Raw genomic sequence first — 15962 nt, forward strand, 5'->3', positions numbered from 1 at the left:
AGCCACAATCACAACTACCTGTACATACATGCTTTTTCAAAATAAATAATTAATAAAGAGAGAGAGAGTTTGTGAGACTACAGCTGGCCTACATATAGGTGGTATGATTGCATTTTCACTTTTTCATCTATAAATTCTTCTCTTCCTTCCCTTCATTTCTACTCATCCCATATATTCATCAAATATAGAAGTGTGTAGAAATGGCAGGTTCCTCAAGTCATCATATAAGAAATATTTGTGTTTTCGGTGGATCCAGTTCTGGGAAAGAAAAAGAGTTTTTAGAATCAGCAAATCATCTTGGCCGGGTACTAGCTGAGAGAAAGATTCATTTAGTGTATGGGGGAGGTAGCCTTGGGTTAATGGGAGGTGTGTCAATGGCTGCATTTTTAGGAGGCAGTCAAGTTTTGGGGGTTGTCCCCAAAGCTTTAGCAAATGGGGACATCATTGGAAAAACAATTGGAGAAGAACTACAGGTCCCAACAATGTCTGACCGACTGAATACCATGTTTAACCATGCTGATGCCTTCATTGCCTTACCAGGTGGTCTGGGCACATTGGAAGAGATCTTTCATATTTCATCTTGGGCCCAACTGCACATTCACCATAAACCCATAGGTTTGTTAAATGTTAATGGTTTTTATGATAAGTTGCTGTCTTTCCTTGATCAAGCTGTGGAACAGGAATTTCTAACATCTTCGGCACGACGAATCATAATCTCTGCTGCTACTGCTGAACAATTGATTGACCAACTACAATCTTTCACCCCTGTCATTGATCCCTGCATGAGTCGTCTAGATTGGTCAACTAAGGAAAGCCGTAAAAAGCTTAGATTAGATTTGAGCCTTCATCTGTGAAACCTTGTGTCTTTTGGTTTTATTAATAGCATATTATTTTGTTTTGTTACTTCTTATGTTTGTTTAAGTGTGTTTCAGGTTTGTCATTGTTCGCTGTTTCAGGTGATGTCTTCTATACTCTATCTTTCTACCTTCGAACATTGAGGACAATGTCTCGTTTTGGTTGGGGGGAGAGGGTAGTAGTTTAAAAAAAAAAAAAAAAAAATACTAACTTGCTAACTGTTTTTGCTATTATTAAAACCATTTGACAAAATTGTTATTAGGATGGCAGAGTATGGAATCAATTTTATTGACTCTAGAGACGCATCTTAGTAAGTTTCATTACCAAGGTCTATCATAATACTTCTTGAAATATTCAGGTTTACAAACTCTCACATTGTTATCACTTGATTCTGCTTTTATACTCATTTAACAAGTATTATTAAACCTTCATTTTCACACACACACTTTAACATATGATTGTGGGTTGCACATTGGATTATTACATTAATTATGTTCTTTTGTTGAAGGTAACAACTAAGGGAAAAGGATAGTATATAATTTTAAAAAAAAAAAAAGAAAAAAAAAAGAGATAGTATTGATGATAATAAAACGTGGATAAGTTTGGTTTCGTAGCCTCCCTAACCTAAGCAATTAAGCCCGAAGGGGTGTTTTAACACCTAATACCCTAAAGTCAACTGACTTGGGAGCTATTGGCCCAAAGCTTGTTACATGGGTTAAGGAGAAAAGCTTAAGGAAATCAAACATTGCACTATCTACGTATCAGTATCTGCAACCCGAGTTGTTAAGCTCGTAGGGGTGTCTCAACACCTAATGCCCTAAGATCAACTGGTCTGGGAGTCATTAGCCTAAAACTCGTTACACGGGTTAAAGATACATTGTGTTTTAAGTTGTATGTGTATATAAATAAAAAGAAAAAAAAAAAAAAAAAAAAAAAGAAGAAGAAGAAAAAAATAATAATCCCAACCCAAGGAAGTTCACCTTAAACATTTGAACATAATATTGTTTTCTTCCAACAAAAGCCCCATCATCTATGTTTTCATTGAGCACACAAAAAGAAGGTTTATTAATATCTTGTTTACGAAGTATGAAGCAGGAATATAAATTTAATAAGAGTTTGTTTATCTGGATAGATTAATGGAAGTTGAATGATGAATGCCTTGCTTTGTGGAACTTGCAAATTGTTTCTCTATTTTAACGCTTTAGATTACTAGGGACTAGTAATAAGCTGGTTGGGGGGTGTGATTAATACTTAAAAGTGCATGTTTATCAAGGTTTTATATCATCATTTTGCACTTGAAGTATCAATAACTCCTTAACTAAAGCATGTTTTATAATAACAAGTTTGATATTATAAGATACCTTAATTTATGGTAAATGCTCATTTTAAATGCAGGACTATCACATAAATAAAAGGATTGATTGATGAGTTTAAGCATTGAAAGTTAAAGGACAAAGAGATGGCCAAACTTAGAAAAGAGATGTCGGTGCAGTCCAAACCGGAACATTGCTCGGTAATTGGATCATATCTGGAGCTCTAGATTTCGGATTTAGGTCCACTTTATATGGATGGAAAGGTAAGACAAAGGCCTACAACTTTCATGAGGAGCCCAAGATTTGAAAAGGTCGTTTTGAAGTCCAAATTGAAGGAACAACGAAGAAGTCCGAAGCTGTCCTGCAGCCCAAACACTATTTAGTGTTCAGCCCATATCTTGAGTTCTAGAAGTCCAAATGACCTCATCTTTTTTTTTGTTGGAAAGCTGAGACAATTTCCTAGAACATTCTTGAGGATTCTGGGCAAATTATGATGTTATCAATGACATCTTGATCAGACAAGAAGATAAGGATTGTTATCTAGTCAAGATGTGGCCACCCACTCATCAATTAGTCAACAAATCAATAGTTCCAAATTTTGGCCTATAAAAGGAGGCACTTACCATGTATTGAGGCATCTTGGTGTTCAGATCAAGATCATGCTCTTGCTTTCTCTCTTTGTATTGCTTATGTCTTGCTTTCATTAATATCAAGTTTATGCACTTCATTTCCTTTCCTTTGTCTAGTTAACTTCTTTCTCATTTATGTTCTTGTCTTGCTCATTTATGTTTCTTTCTTTTATTATGTCTAGCTAAGTTAATTATGTCAAGGTGAAAAGGGTACACTAATGGTGTAAGAACAAGTATAATATAAACTTAACATGGACCTTAACGTTGGATACTAACATGTTTTATATTTTGTTATCTTGTTCACTTTAATACTTTGCTTGTTAAATGGTTAATCTAGATTTATGTTGTGTAACACTTGGTACAACAAATACTTGGCACTTTCATAGCCCATACTGTATGGTTTAACCGACACCTGAGCTATGAAAGGAACTTGATTTGTTGTTAACATAAGTTATAATCATGAATGCCTGCCAACATTTACAAGTATTAGCTTTATTCGAATAAGATAATTAATGTAATCATGTTAACAATTTATAATCTGATTGGAACCTCCTTTATGTGTGGTTTCCAATTGAGTAATAAGAGTTTATATTATACTTGTTTGAAGTACCATTAGTGGATCCTCTAACCTTGACATTTGTTTTTATCATTGTTTAATCCTTTCTCGAATCTTTTATCTCAAAGTTCTCATTAATTTCTTCATCTTCTGTTATTATTATTATTATCATTGTTATTATTATTATTATTTACATTCTGTTTATATTATATAATATATATCTTTGATCTTTTCATAAAGTCAGTATATAGGCTGGAAACCTGTGACCCGATCTTTAGATCATTCTCAGGTATAACAACGCCACGTACTGAGTATTATTGTTGTTGTTGTTGTTGTTGTTGTTGTTGTTGTTGTTGTCTTGTTATTTATAATTTATACAATTAACCTCTCTGTGGTTCGACCCCGGTCTTGCCGGGTTATTTATTACTTCGACACTCCTGCACTTGGGAAGAGACATCAAGCTTTTGGTCGTGTCAATGATACATATATTCCTCCTTATTGTCCCCACGATCCTGGTGATGACCAACCTCCTTCTCTTCCAGTGCCACCTCTGTTTTAGATTCATTGTATTTGAACATATAAATGTTTAAATTTGTAATAAATATTTAATTTTTATATTATTTTAATTTCTTTTTATATAATTTATTTTTTATTATTTTTCTACTTCTATTCAATATATTTTTTAAAAAAATATATATAGTTTAAAATATTACTGACAGACCACATCCGTCGGTATATTTCTAGAGAGTTATAAAAATATTATTGCAAATACCACTGCTACTATTATTTCTTCAATAGGAATTGCATATTGTATTCTGTTGGTGATATGTTATATAGTTAACAACGAATATACCAATGAACAAATAAAAATATCAATGGAATTATATATGGTATTCCATCGATTATATGGCAAACTTCCTAAGGGAAAAATCGATGGAATGAAAAGAGTAATTTAATTTATTTTTTTTTTGCGTGCTTTGTCTGTTAGTAAATTCATCCGTACATTTATTACCGACAGACTCATCGATTTACCAAAAATTACTAACGAGAGTTTTTCTAATGGACTGTTTTTATTCGTGAGCCCGTTAGTAAAATACTTATTGACATACTATGAGTGTAACTACTGACAAATATTTTCGTCTGTAAAACTATTAAATCTAGTAGTGTGTATATGTATCTCAAGAATTAAAAAAAAAAAATATGATGAATTATGATAAACCCTCAAATTTAACATCATAATCTATAATTATGAATGTTGATTCCAACCATTTTGATGGCGAGGTCCCTCAATCTGGTATACTAGAGTTCCTGCAAAGACAAGGCTTAATTGAAGTTTGGTTTTTTATTACTTCTTATACATACCTTCATTTTTATTCATTGTCCTAAAAGCATAACCCAAACAACCTTTGTTTTAAAATTTGAATCAGTCCCTCAATAGGTCAATTCACGTCCTCAACCGGTCCATTCATACAAAAATCTAATTGGAAATTCCTCAGGCAAACTAGGATCAACCCAGCTAACTTATGAATAGGTTATTAAGCTAGTTCGACCCGAGTCAAGTATTTAAACAACGAAACAACTTGAGTTTTGGCATTACTGTCTGTTAAAGATAAGGGTTATACATGCTATGCTATTCCCCTCTTAGCATCCTTTCCATGCTATTTTTTTTTTAATTTCCAATAATCTCCCAAACTTTTAGTGGATAGGTATTCACTTCATAGTTTTAAAACCCAGCCCGGCCTGATGGGCTAACTCAGGGTTGGAACCAAGCCGGGTTGATGAAAAAAACCGGCCAGGAATTTGGCCCAGCAAAACCCGGTCGACCCAGGTAAACCCAGATGAGAAGCGACTATTATATATATATATATATATATATATATATATATATATATATATATATATATATATATATATATATATATATATAACATCACCATTTTAGCTTTTTACTGTCAATTTATTAAACCATTTGCATTGTAACATGAAGACAGAATCACAATTCACAGAAAACCTAATATCTTCAATCTTCAAAGTTCAAAGTTCAAAGCCCTATTTGTTTCAAATGAATTTCAGCCATATGCAAAAGACTTTAAGGCAAGCTATACCAAGTAAGTCCCCATCTTTTTTTTGGTTATAATAATAAGAAGAGGCCCTCAACAAACTCTAAATCTTTTTTTGCAGGGAGTTTGTTTCTTTTCTTGATTTGGCTATTTTCAATTCAGATCTGTGAATCAAGGTCAGATGAAGCTGTTGTTTCTTGTTTCTCTTGAGTTTTTTTTTTTTTTTTTTTTTTACAAAAGCACTTGCATAGAAATATTCTCCTTTTCAGCCTCATGAAAAAATAATTACTTGTTTATCTTCAGTTTTATTCTCTCATATTTTTTATTCTTTACTGATTTATTAAGCAAACCAGTAACTATATGCTTGGAGAACTGCGTTTTGTAAGTAAACTATATATCCTTTTCTTTTTTACCACTTTTTCTCCATTATGGCTTTTTGGCTTTTCTGCTTTTTGGTTATTAATTCATTGTCATTTAATTACATGGGTAATTCATGTTTTCCTTTTTGTATTTGAAAATTAAAAAGATGATCCACCATACTGTTGGATGCTAATCCATACCTATTTAAATTGAGTTTTCCTTTTTGTATTCTCTGGTTTCATTTCTCTTTATGGATGTAATATAGGTTATTTAACTGCTTTTTTTATATGTCAATCCTTTGCACGTTGCTTGCCCTATTTCTACCTTGTTTATATATCAATCCTTTTCGGTTCCTTGCCCGTATTTTGCTTGAATCTGGGCTCTATTTCTTGCCCTATTTCTTTTCTTATTAGCAACAGATTGAGAGAATCTATTCATCTATGATTATAATTAGTAGTTTGTAGTCTTAAGGGCAGATGATCTAGGATTATATAGATATATAAGAAATTATCATACATGTATGATGGAAAAATGCTTGTTTAGAAATTCCTAGCTCTGTAGCATTAAGGGCTGTTGCTGACCAATATTTAGAAAATGACTTTCACTTCAACATTTGAAGTACACTTGGTTGGGGTCTTTATATAGCAAAGCCTTTTCTTTTAGGCTAAAGTATACCTCTTTTTATCATTGGTAAGTTGGATGCTTATTGCAATTAAACTTTGAAATTCTTAATGATCGTCAATATTTTAACTAAACTATATGTTTGTTTTATTGTTAATTAGGTGAATATAATATGATAAATTGTGTTTGATTTGGTTTAATATAGGTCCTTAAAATGTCTTCTCGTGATGGTAGTACTCTAAATAGTGATCCTTTAATGGCCCAATCATCTCAACCTTCAATTTCCATATCAAGTGGCAGCAGAGGAAGAACAGATTTGGCATGGGGTCATTGTAGAGAAGCTCCTGAACTTAGTGTTGGATGTAAAAAAACTAAATTAGTATGTTTATATTATGCTAAATTTTTTGCAGGTGGTTACATTAATTGATTTAAGCAACATTTAGCTGGAGCTAAAGGAGAACTTGAACAATGTCACAAATGTCCTCCTGATGTTCGTTATCAAATGCTTTTGAATCTTAAAGGAAATGTTGAAAAAGAAAAGAGTTAAAGAAATGCAAGCAGATCTCAATCCATTTAATGCACAACAAAGGAAGCATGAAGAGATGATGAATATGCAATTAAAAGATGATGATGATGATGATGATGATGATGTTAGTGATGATGATGAGGGTGGTTGATGTCAATACTAAAAAACATAAGTTACCATCAAAAGTTGCAAAAAAGAAAAAGATTTAAAGCACCATCACTGTAAAACGAACTGCAAGTTATGGAAAGCAGAAGGAATCTACAATATTAGGGGCATATTTCATGTCAAGAACAACTCTTAGTGCTCAAAAGTCTCTTAAGAATTATTGGTAAAGGAAGGAAGCAGTTGAATGGTGTGATCTTGCTTTAGCGAAGTGGATGATTGATACGTGTGTGCCATTTAATGATGTTAACTCTGTGTATTATTAGCATTCCATAGACGTTGTAACAACCATGAGTCCTGGTTATAAAGGACTAAACTTACATGTATTCATGGTTATTAATTGGCAAAAGCGATTGATGAAGTGAAGATTTATGTTGAGTTATTGAGAGATTTGAAAAAAGACCGGTTGCACATTAATGGTTTATAGATGGACAGATCAAAAGAGAAGGACTTTAATTAACTTAGTATATTTTCCTAAAGGAACAATTTTTTTGCAATCTATGGATGGATCAGATGTCTTAAAGATTGTTAGATTGTTGCATCAGTTGTTTATAGAGGTTGTTTTGTTTGTTGGGGTAAAAAACATTGTGCATGTGGTGACTGATAATGCTTATAATTATGTTGCTACTAGCAAGTTATTGATGAAATAATTTCCTTCAATATTTTGGTCTCCTTGTGTTGCTCATTACATCAACCTCATACTCTAGGACAATGGTAAATTGCAGTCAGTTTGTTTTATTGTTGAGCATGCTTCTGGTATCACAAAGTAAATTTATAATCATTGTTATCCATTGTATTCTATGAGGAAGTTCACTGGAGAAAAATAAATACTACATTCAGCTCCTACTCATTTTGCTACAAATTTCATTGCATTGCAAAGCATTTTACCTTATAAAGATGAGCTAAGAGCTACGATGACATCTAAGGAATGGGTCTCATCTACTTATGCTAAAGATAGCGAAGGAAAATTTTTGTTGAGAGTGTGCTAAACTCTTTGTTTTGGGAAGAAAGTGCAATAATTGTGCAAATGAGTGAACCTTTAGTTCAAGTTCTATGAATGGTTGATGGTGATGATAGACCTTCAATGAGATATCATTACGCAAAATAAGAAATGTTGAGGAGATTTCAAAAGAGAAAGGCTAGAGGGCAACCTTTCATAAACATTATAAATAATCAATGGGATGAACAACTATATAGAAATCTTTATGCAGCGATATTTTGGTTGAATCCTTGATTTCAATATGATGCAAATATAATGGATAAACATATGAGCACCATTTCTAGACTTATAGATGTTCTTAAGAAATATGCACATGGAAATTTACCATTGTAAAATAAGATTACAAGTGAGATGAAGTTGTTTAGAAATGTAGAACATGACTTTGGCCGAGCGTCCGTAATAAATAATTATAACTTTTATATTTAAAAATATTATTTGAGATAGTCTTACTTATTATTTTTTTATATAGATGAATGGTGGATGACTCATGGAACCAATGCTCTAAATCTACAATATTTGGCTATATAAGTGTTAAGTCAATCTTGTAGTTCTTTGGGATGCAAGAAAAACTAGAGTATTTTTAAACATATTCACTCCAAAAAGAGAAATAGATAGGAACACCAAAGGCTTAATGACCTTGTTAACGTCCACTACAATCTAAGATTGAAACAAAACTATTTTATTTTCTCTAATTTCTTAAATATTATTTTATCTTATTTGGTAGCATTACTAATACTTATATTGTGTTTACCTTCATTTTGAATATATAGGATTTATTGGAAAGGATGAAATTATGATCCAATTAATTTTGAGACAATTTGTGATATTGAAAATTGGGTAGTCGAAGATGACCCGTCAATTTGGACAACTGAAGAAACAGAGAGTTTTCCCAAGCTCCTTCAACAATGACCATACAAGATACTATAGATGATGGTAAATAATGATTGATCATTTAGTAAAAAAATATTATTTAAAACAAAGTATTGTTTAACATATAATATTTATTTATTAATTGTGTTTTAAATGTAGATTTCATAAATATTAATGAGATTGAAGATGATTGTGATGATGAAGCTTTAAAGGAGCATGCTGATGTTTTATTAGGTGTTGACGAGATTGGCTCAATTCCATCAACATTTTAATTCAAATTTACTCCTATGGACATCGAAGAACTTAATGTGTTCATTCAACAAAAGTAAATGTGTTGTTGATTTAGAATTTATTTTTTGGATGTTTTGTTTTAAATATTTTAGAATTTATATTTGGTTTGTATTTTGGATATTGAATTAAATTTATGTTGTTGGTTTAAAATTTAAAATTTAAAATTGGTTTATATAAGTGTTGCCTTGTAACTAGTTAAGTGTTTTCTACAAGTGTTGCACTGGATTATTGTTTTGGGTTGACTCGGGTCAACATATCTGACCCGTGACCTAATCATTGTACCGGGTTGGCCACTAAGTCGGGTTTAAAAACTATGATTCGCTCCTCTTTTGCTTTATATGTACAATTACCTTATCAATGCACACCTCTAAATCATGTACGCCAAATTCTACTGAGATTCTAAGACTTGTCTACAATGCCTTATATATTCAACTTTGTTATTTGATGTTTTGAAAGCAAAATGCAAAGTGTATGGTATGGCTGAAAGTTTTGAGCCGATTACAAATATCAATAAAAAATGTCTGATGTTCCCCTTTTGTCCTTTACTCTTGTGCACTTTACTATAAATTTTGTTAGTGCTTAGGCTTTTGTAGCTAACTATCATTCTAGAATTTTTATATTTACTAATGTATTTTTTTTTGGTATTATACTTATAGTTCGTCGGCAAGAAACTTGCTGACATGATCATAAATAGAAATAATTCATTGGAAAAACTATCATCGGTGATTTGTGATATTTCAGTGAGATCATCGTTAATAATTTTAAAAATGAATTTACTGACAGATAAAATGCGCCAAAAAACTTTACTCTCTCCATTCAATTGATACTTTCATCGTTGAATATAACATATCATTGATAAAAAAATAAAAAAAAAAATCATATGTCATTCTATCGGTGATTTTTTTTCATCCATTGGCATGTTCGTTGATGAATTTGACATGTAATGGTAAAACAAAATGTTTATTGTGAGTAAATAGTGGCAATGACATTTGCAGTAATTGTTTTCCAACTCTCTGGAATATATTGACGGACTATGCCTATTAGTAACTCTGTCACTAATAATTTAAAAAATATATTTTTTAAAAAAATCTATTAAATAGAAACATAAAATATTTGAAAAAATAAATTAATAGAAAATTCAAATATTACAAATTTAAACATTTATAAGTTCAAATACAATTAATCTAAAATAGAGACACTAGAGGAGGAGGTGGGTATTTGCCTAGACTATGGGGTAAATAGAAAGGAGCACATGTATCACCCATCTATAATCTCATCCTCAATACCAATTGAAAAAGTTTGACCATCTCAGTATTGAGTCATTTATAATCAACATCAAGATGGGTCATCCGATCTTTTACTCGCTAGTCTAAAATTGCCTCGCACTCTGAAGTTTGACAGCTTAGAACCGATTGCAAGCATCCAATGGTTGAAACATTGTGGCTCATTTGCAAGAACTCGGTCATGGTGTTAGAAAGATTGAACATCCGATTTCTATTGGATCCACATGATGATTTAGCCTCCAACTACAAATCCAAATTAAGATCTGGATAGGTTGAAGGATAATCACCATATCAGTCATCAAATTCACAAAAATAATAACATAAGAAAAAAATGGTTGAAAACAACATACCATAAAGTGTTGAGCTTCACTATCCACTAATTGTTGCACCTTTTTTTAGAAATCATTAATTTGCACATGTGTTTCCAAAAGAAACTCCATTGCGCTTGATTCGCGTCTAAGAACCGTCGCATGCAAGAGAAAATTATTGTTACATAAAAATATTTATATAAAAAATGGATGTAATTAAAAAGGAATGATATCATCCGCTTCGTATGCAAAACAAACGGAATAGAGTCACCAGTGTGCATGATAATGGAACTGTGAACATGCTTGTTCAAGTTCTCTACACCAAAGTGTGGTCGTCACCAGTGTGCATCGTAATGGAACCATGAACATGCTTGTTCTGGTTCTCTACACCAAAGTGTGGTCGTCACATGAAATGATCGTATGTCATATGGTGAATATATTTCACCTATATGACCTCTAAGAAGTACAAAGGTCTGAAATCCTTTTATGTTGCCACCTCCTTCCAGCCTAAAAGCTCTCTTTCTTTCGCATATTTTTTAGCTTTCTATTGAGCCTCATACCAAAAATCACGTAACCTATATGGTACAAACGAGTTATATGTTAGTAAATAAATAATAAAATTGAATGCAAGGATTAATTTTTTTTTTATCTTGATTTTAATATTACCTAGTTGCAGTGTGATTCTTTCAAATTCTCCTTGTAATAGTGTTGTTAGCTCAATCCCATTCAAATTTTTCCTTGTAGTTAAATTTTTCCCAATAAAAATTCCAGTAACAAGTTAATAAACTAACTGAATTAAAACTTTTTAAAAATATTTAAGTTAATATTAACCTTAAACCTTATGAACCATGCATCAATTATAGGTTTTCATTCAAGATGTTTGGAAACCTGACTCCATTGAAATAATAGAATTTACATCGATGATTTCATTATCAATGTTATGGTTCTAGAAGCGTCAATGTTTGTAAACCTAAAATTAAATTTTCAAAAACTATTAACATGTCGATGTGAAGGGAAAACAAACTTACATTGAAAGGTCGTTCTTTCACTAAGCCTAGTACTTCCAGGGAAATGGATCCTACTGTGAAGGTACGCCCTCTTGACATGGCTACATCACACTTGACGAGCCTATGTCATGAATGGATAAATGTGTCTCAAGTGCTGTTCTTGATCGGCATCTAATGACTCATGTTCGTTAGAAGCACAACTAGAAAAACTAATTGTGATAATTTCCATACCATGTGCTATTGACTTTTCCTTAGACATTTACACAAATTAAAGAATCAAGGTACCATAAATCATTCCTATTTAAAAACAATTTGGCAACACCTCCTCTATCTATATACAATCATTAAAGAACATAAAAATTCAAAAAATAAAAATAAAAAGACTCCAACAATCTATATACAATCAGTGAAGAACGGAAATTTTGTTTAAAAAATAAAATTTTCCAATAATATTTATAAAATTTTAATAATAGAAAAATTTTAAAATTGCCATCAACATTTATACAATTATTTATTACAAAAAATAAAATAAAATTTTCCATTACTATTCATATAATGATTAATAACAAAAAGAAAAAAAGAAAAAAAAATTTCTAATGACATTTATACAATTAATGTATCCATCCTACAAATACTTAAAACCAAAACAACACACATAGCACAATAACATCAGTTTTGTATATAATAATAAAATCACAAAAAATAAATGTTTCATTGTGATTTTATAATAAATAAACCTTATTGTCATTACATTAAAGTTTATTTCATCCAGAAATATTACATTACAGTTTATGGCATTACACATTTGTGTTGTGCAAAGTAATCAAAATTGTCTTCTTTTTTAATTTTATCATTGTCATTTTCATCACAATCTTTTATATTGATTTCATCGCTATCATCTTCTTCACAACTTGTATATGTTCACTGGTTCTCAAAACATCATTTAACTCCACAACATCAACATCAACATCAACATCAACATCAATAAAAGTATTCTTAGTGGCATGAAAATTTGAATTTTCTTCTAAGTCTATAGATGGAGCAACTCGATATGAATCAATTAACTCATCAAGTTGAAAGACATCATCTCTCATGGTTAATTTATTGTTGCCATTTTGAGCAACTTGGACATAACCCTTAGGTTTGGTTCTTACTACGGATAATCAATCAACTCTTGAACAATCCTTTCTAAAGGAAAAGTGTATATGTAATAAACTTGCTGGAATTGTTTGCTGAAAAAAAAGACATCATCAACGTTGCGAAGTCTAGCCTTTGTATTAATTTTGACCAAACTATAATGAGGATCTACTCATATTCCTCTATAAGTGGTATCATACCAATAACATTTGAATAAAAGACTATATTCTACTCGTTATGATATTGCAATTCAATGACCTCTTCTAACTTTCCATATTAGTCAACTTTAAACTCATTAGAAGTTGATCTCTTAAAATAAATCTCACTATTATATGTCTTTCTACCTTAACCATACTCTTTAGTATGAAACACGCGTCCATTAATAAAATAACAATTATAGCACTTCACCTTTTTAAAATTTAGACTTAGTAAATTCAAAGTAACACTATCATTTCCTTCAAATTGATAAATTTGGTAAATGAATTACATCTCTATCACAGTTAACAAGAAATGTGTAATGAAATTAAGTATTTCAAGAGATAAGAATAATTAAATAGTCTTTACATATGTTCTGAATCACGTGGGAAATTGTTCATCTTGTAATAAAAAAATTTGAGATTTAGTCAACCATGAGTTTTTAGATAGTAATAATTAGTGATGTTGCCTCTAAGGAATTCATCAATCTATTAGTTTAAGAAAGTATAAGAGATAAATTATTCAAAAGTAACAAAATATAGAGTATTATACTTACTGAATAAAACGTTTCAATTCATCGTAGTTAAAAGCACATAATTATGTGTTTGTCTGAATTTTATTTTTGTTAAATATCTTTTCCTCGCATCATTTCTTGGTATGGGGTCATCTAAGATGGGAGAATATTGAGAAGTTCTCAATCGAAGACACTTCCCCACCATCATTATGCCTTGGAACACGGTTGATTCTTGTTCTCAAGTAAGACTTGAAATAGTACGATAGTGACATGAATAACCTTTTGTAGTCTAGGTGTAATTAGAAAGTATCTAAATTTTCTATGTATAATAAGAGTCATTCTCTTGCCAATTTAGGGTTTATAATGAGTATGTCCACATGTTCTACACTAGGTCAACTCTGTATTTTAAAGGTAGTACAACATGTAGAAATTTGGTCACCTATTAATTTTTTGGTATCCTAAGCTCAGTGGTTTCACAATGGATTTAGTAGCATAAAAAATTCTATTTCAGCCTATTCCCTTCAAGTGAAATGCTTTTTGCCTATTCAACAATTATGTTGCAATCAACCTCACTCAACCTATGATTTGACTTGATGGTAAACACATGTGCAGTTGCTAATAATTTACTGTGATTTGTGCACCCATTCTATAATGATTCATCAGAGTCTGTCAAAAGATTAAAAAAAAAAAACTTGGTCATGTTTGCATTAGGTTCTTCATCTACTATTGGACATTGGCTGGTATAACCCTGATTCATTCACATCGCATCTATAACTATATTCCAATAAGGATTACTATTGTCAACAACAACTTCATACACATTGCTATAACTAAAAGCTAACCCAATCATCTTTTCTACCATGGTCTCGTAAGGAACATATGATTTTTCATGTGCAAACCAATACAAGGATCTCTCCACGAACTCTTTTTGTAAAAGATGCATCGTTACAACATCTGGATCGATAAATTTTTTTTTAAAACTAACATCTTTTACATAGACATCTAATATCATCTCCACTAATATTTCTCAGATTAGATAGTGCGTAATTAATAAAATCCTGAATCTCATTACAATAATCTATCCTACGGAACCCTCCGGTCGAATCTCGATACATCCATGAACGATCATCCATTACTTATGTCAAACCTATATAGAATATTGATGACAACATGTATTAATTAATTATGTAAACTAAATAAATAACAGAATATTGGTTTAATTCAAACTATTTTAATGGTACAACTAAATATATGCAACTAAATAATTTCCAACTTATTTATTTATCTATATAAATTAAAATTTCTATACATTTACAAAAAATTTGAAAATGGACTCGTTAAATAAACCATTATTTATTTCATCACAAAAAACCTAAATCACAAATTCAAATTAAATTTCATCAATGTACAAACAAATACAATTTTACAAAATCTCAAATTAACCCTAACATGTACAAGTCATACATGCATATAACAAATTTCTATGGAAAAAAAGTTATAAAGCAAGCAAACACCTAAACAAAATGCATATACTTCAAATATATGTAATAAAACTCAACATTTTAAAATTGAGTTAAAAAATGGATAGTTTTACTTACTTGAAGTGGAGAATCCTCAATAAAATTTGGATTAGAACAAGGATGCTAACAAACTGAGTGTTGAGGTGACTAGATTTGTAGTGAGAGGTTGATTTGTGATAAAATTGAAGGGAGGTGTTATGGTGTTTTTTTGTAGAGAAAAATGGAGGAATAAGAAGAAATGGGGGAAGGAGAGAGGAGGGTCGCTCGTTAGGTCATAAATTAAATATTACAGATAGATTTACTGATGTTTTTAAATCCAACGATAATTATATCTTTAAAAATGACATGTCATCATACTTTTACTCTTTTGTTCATTTCTTCTTTTCCCATTGTAATCCTCTCAGTATTTATCGAGAAAATATTTTTGTTGGTGTTTACCAATAGCTACTACAATGGTATATTCAATTGGATAAATTTACTAACATAATATTTCTATCGGTGTGTCCATTTGTATTTGCTAATTTTTTGTTAATGTATGTGGTTTGTAGTGGATGCCAAATCCATTCAATTATATGAACCACTTTACCAACCATCCAGCTACTACATCAGGCTTCTAAAGGGTTTGTCTCAAAAGTTGGGTGGTTAGCTAATATATGGGATAAGCCTAAAAATAGGAACGCTAATCCACATTGTTTGGGCATATATTTACATTCTAGCTCGTTCATCATCTTATTGATATATAATATACCTGCTTT

Source organism: Populus alba, chromosome 1, assembly GCF_005239225.2.
Source record: "Populus alba chromosome 1, ASM523922v2, whole genome shotgun sequence".
Lineage (NCBI taxonomy): Eukaryota > Viridiplantae > Streptophyta > Magnoliopsida > Malpighiales > Salicaceae > Populus > Populus alba.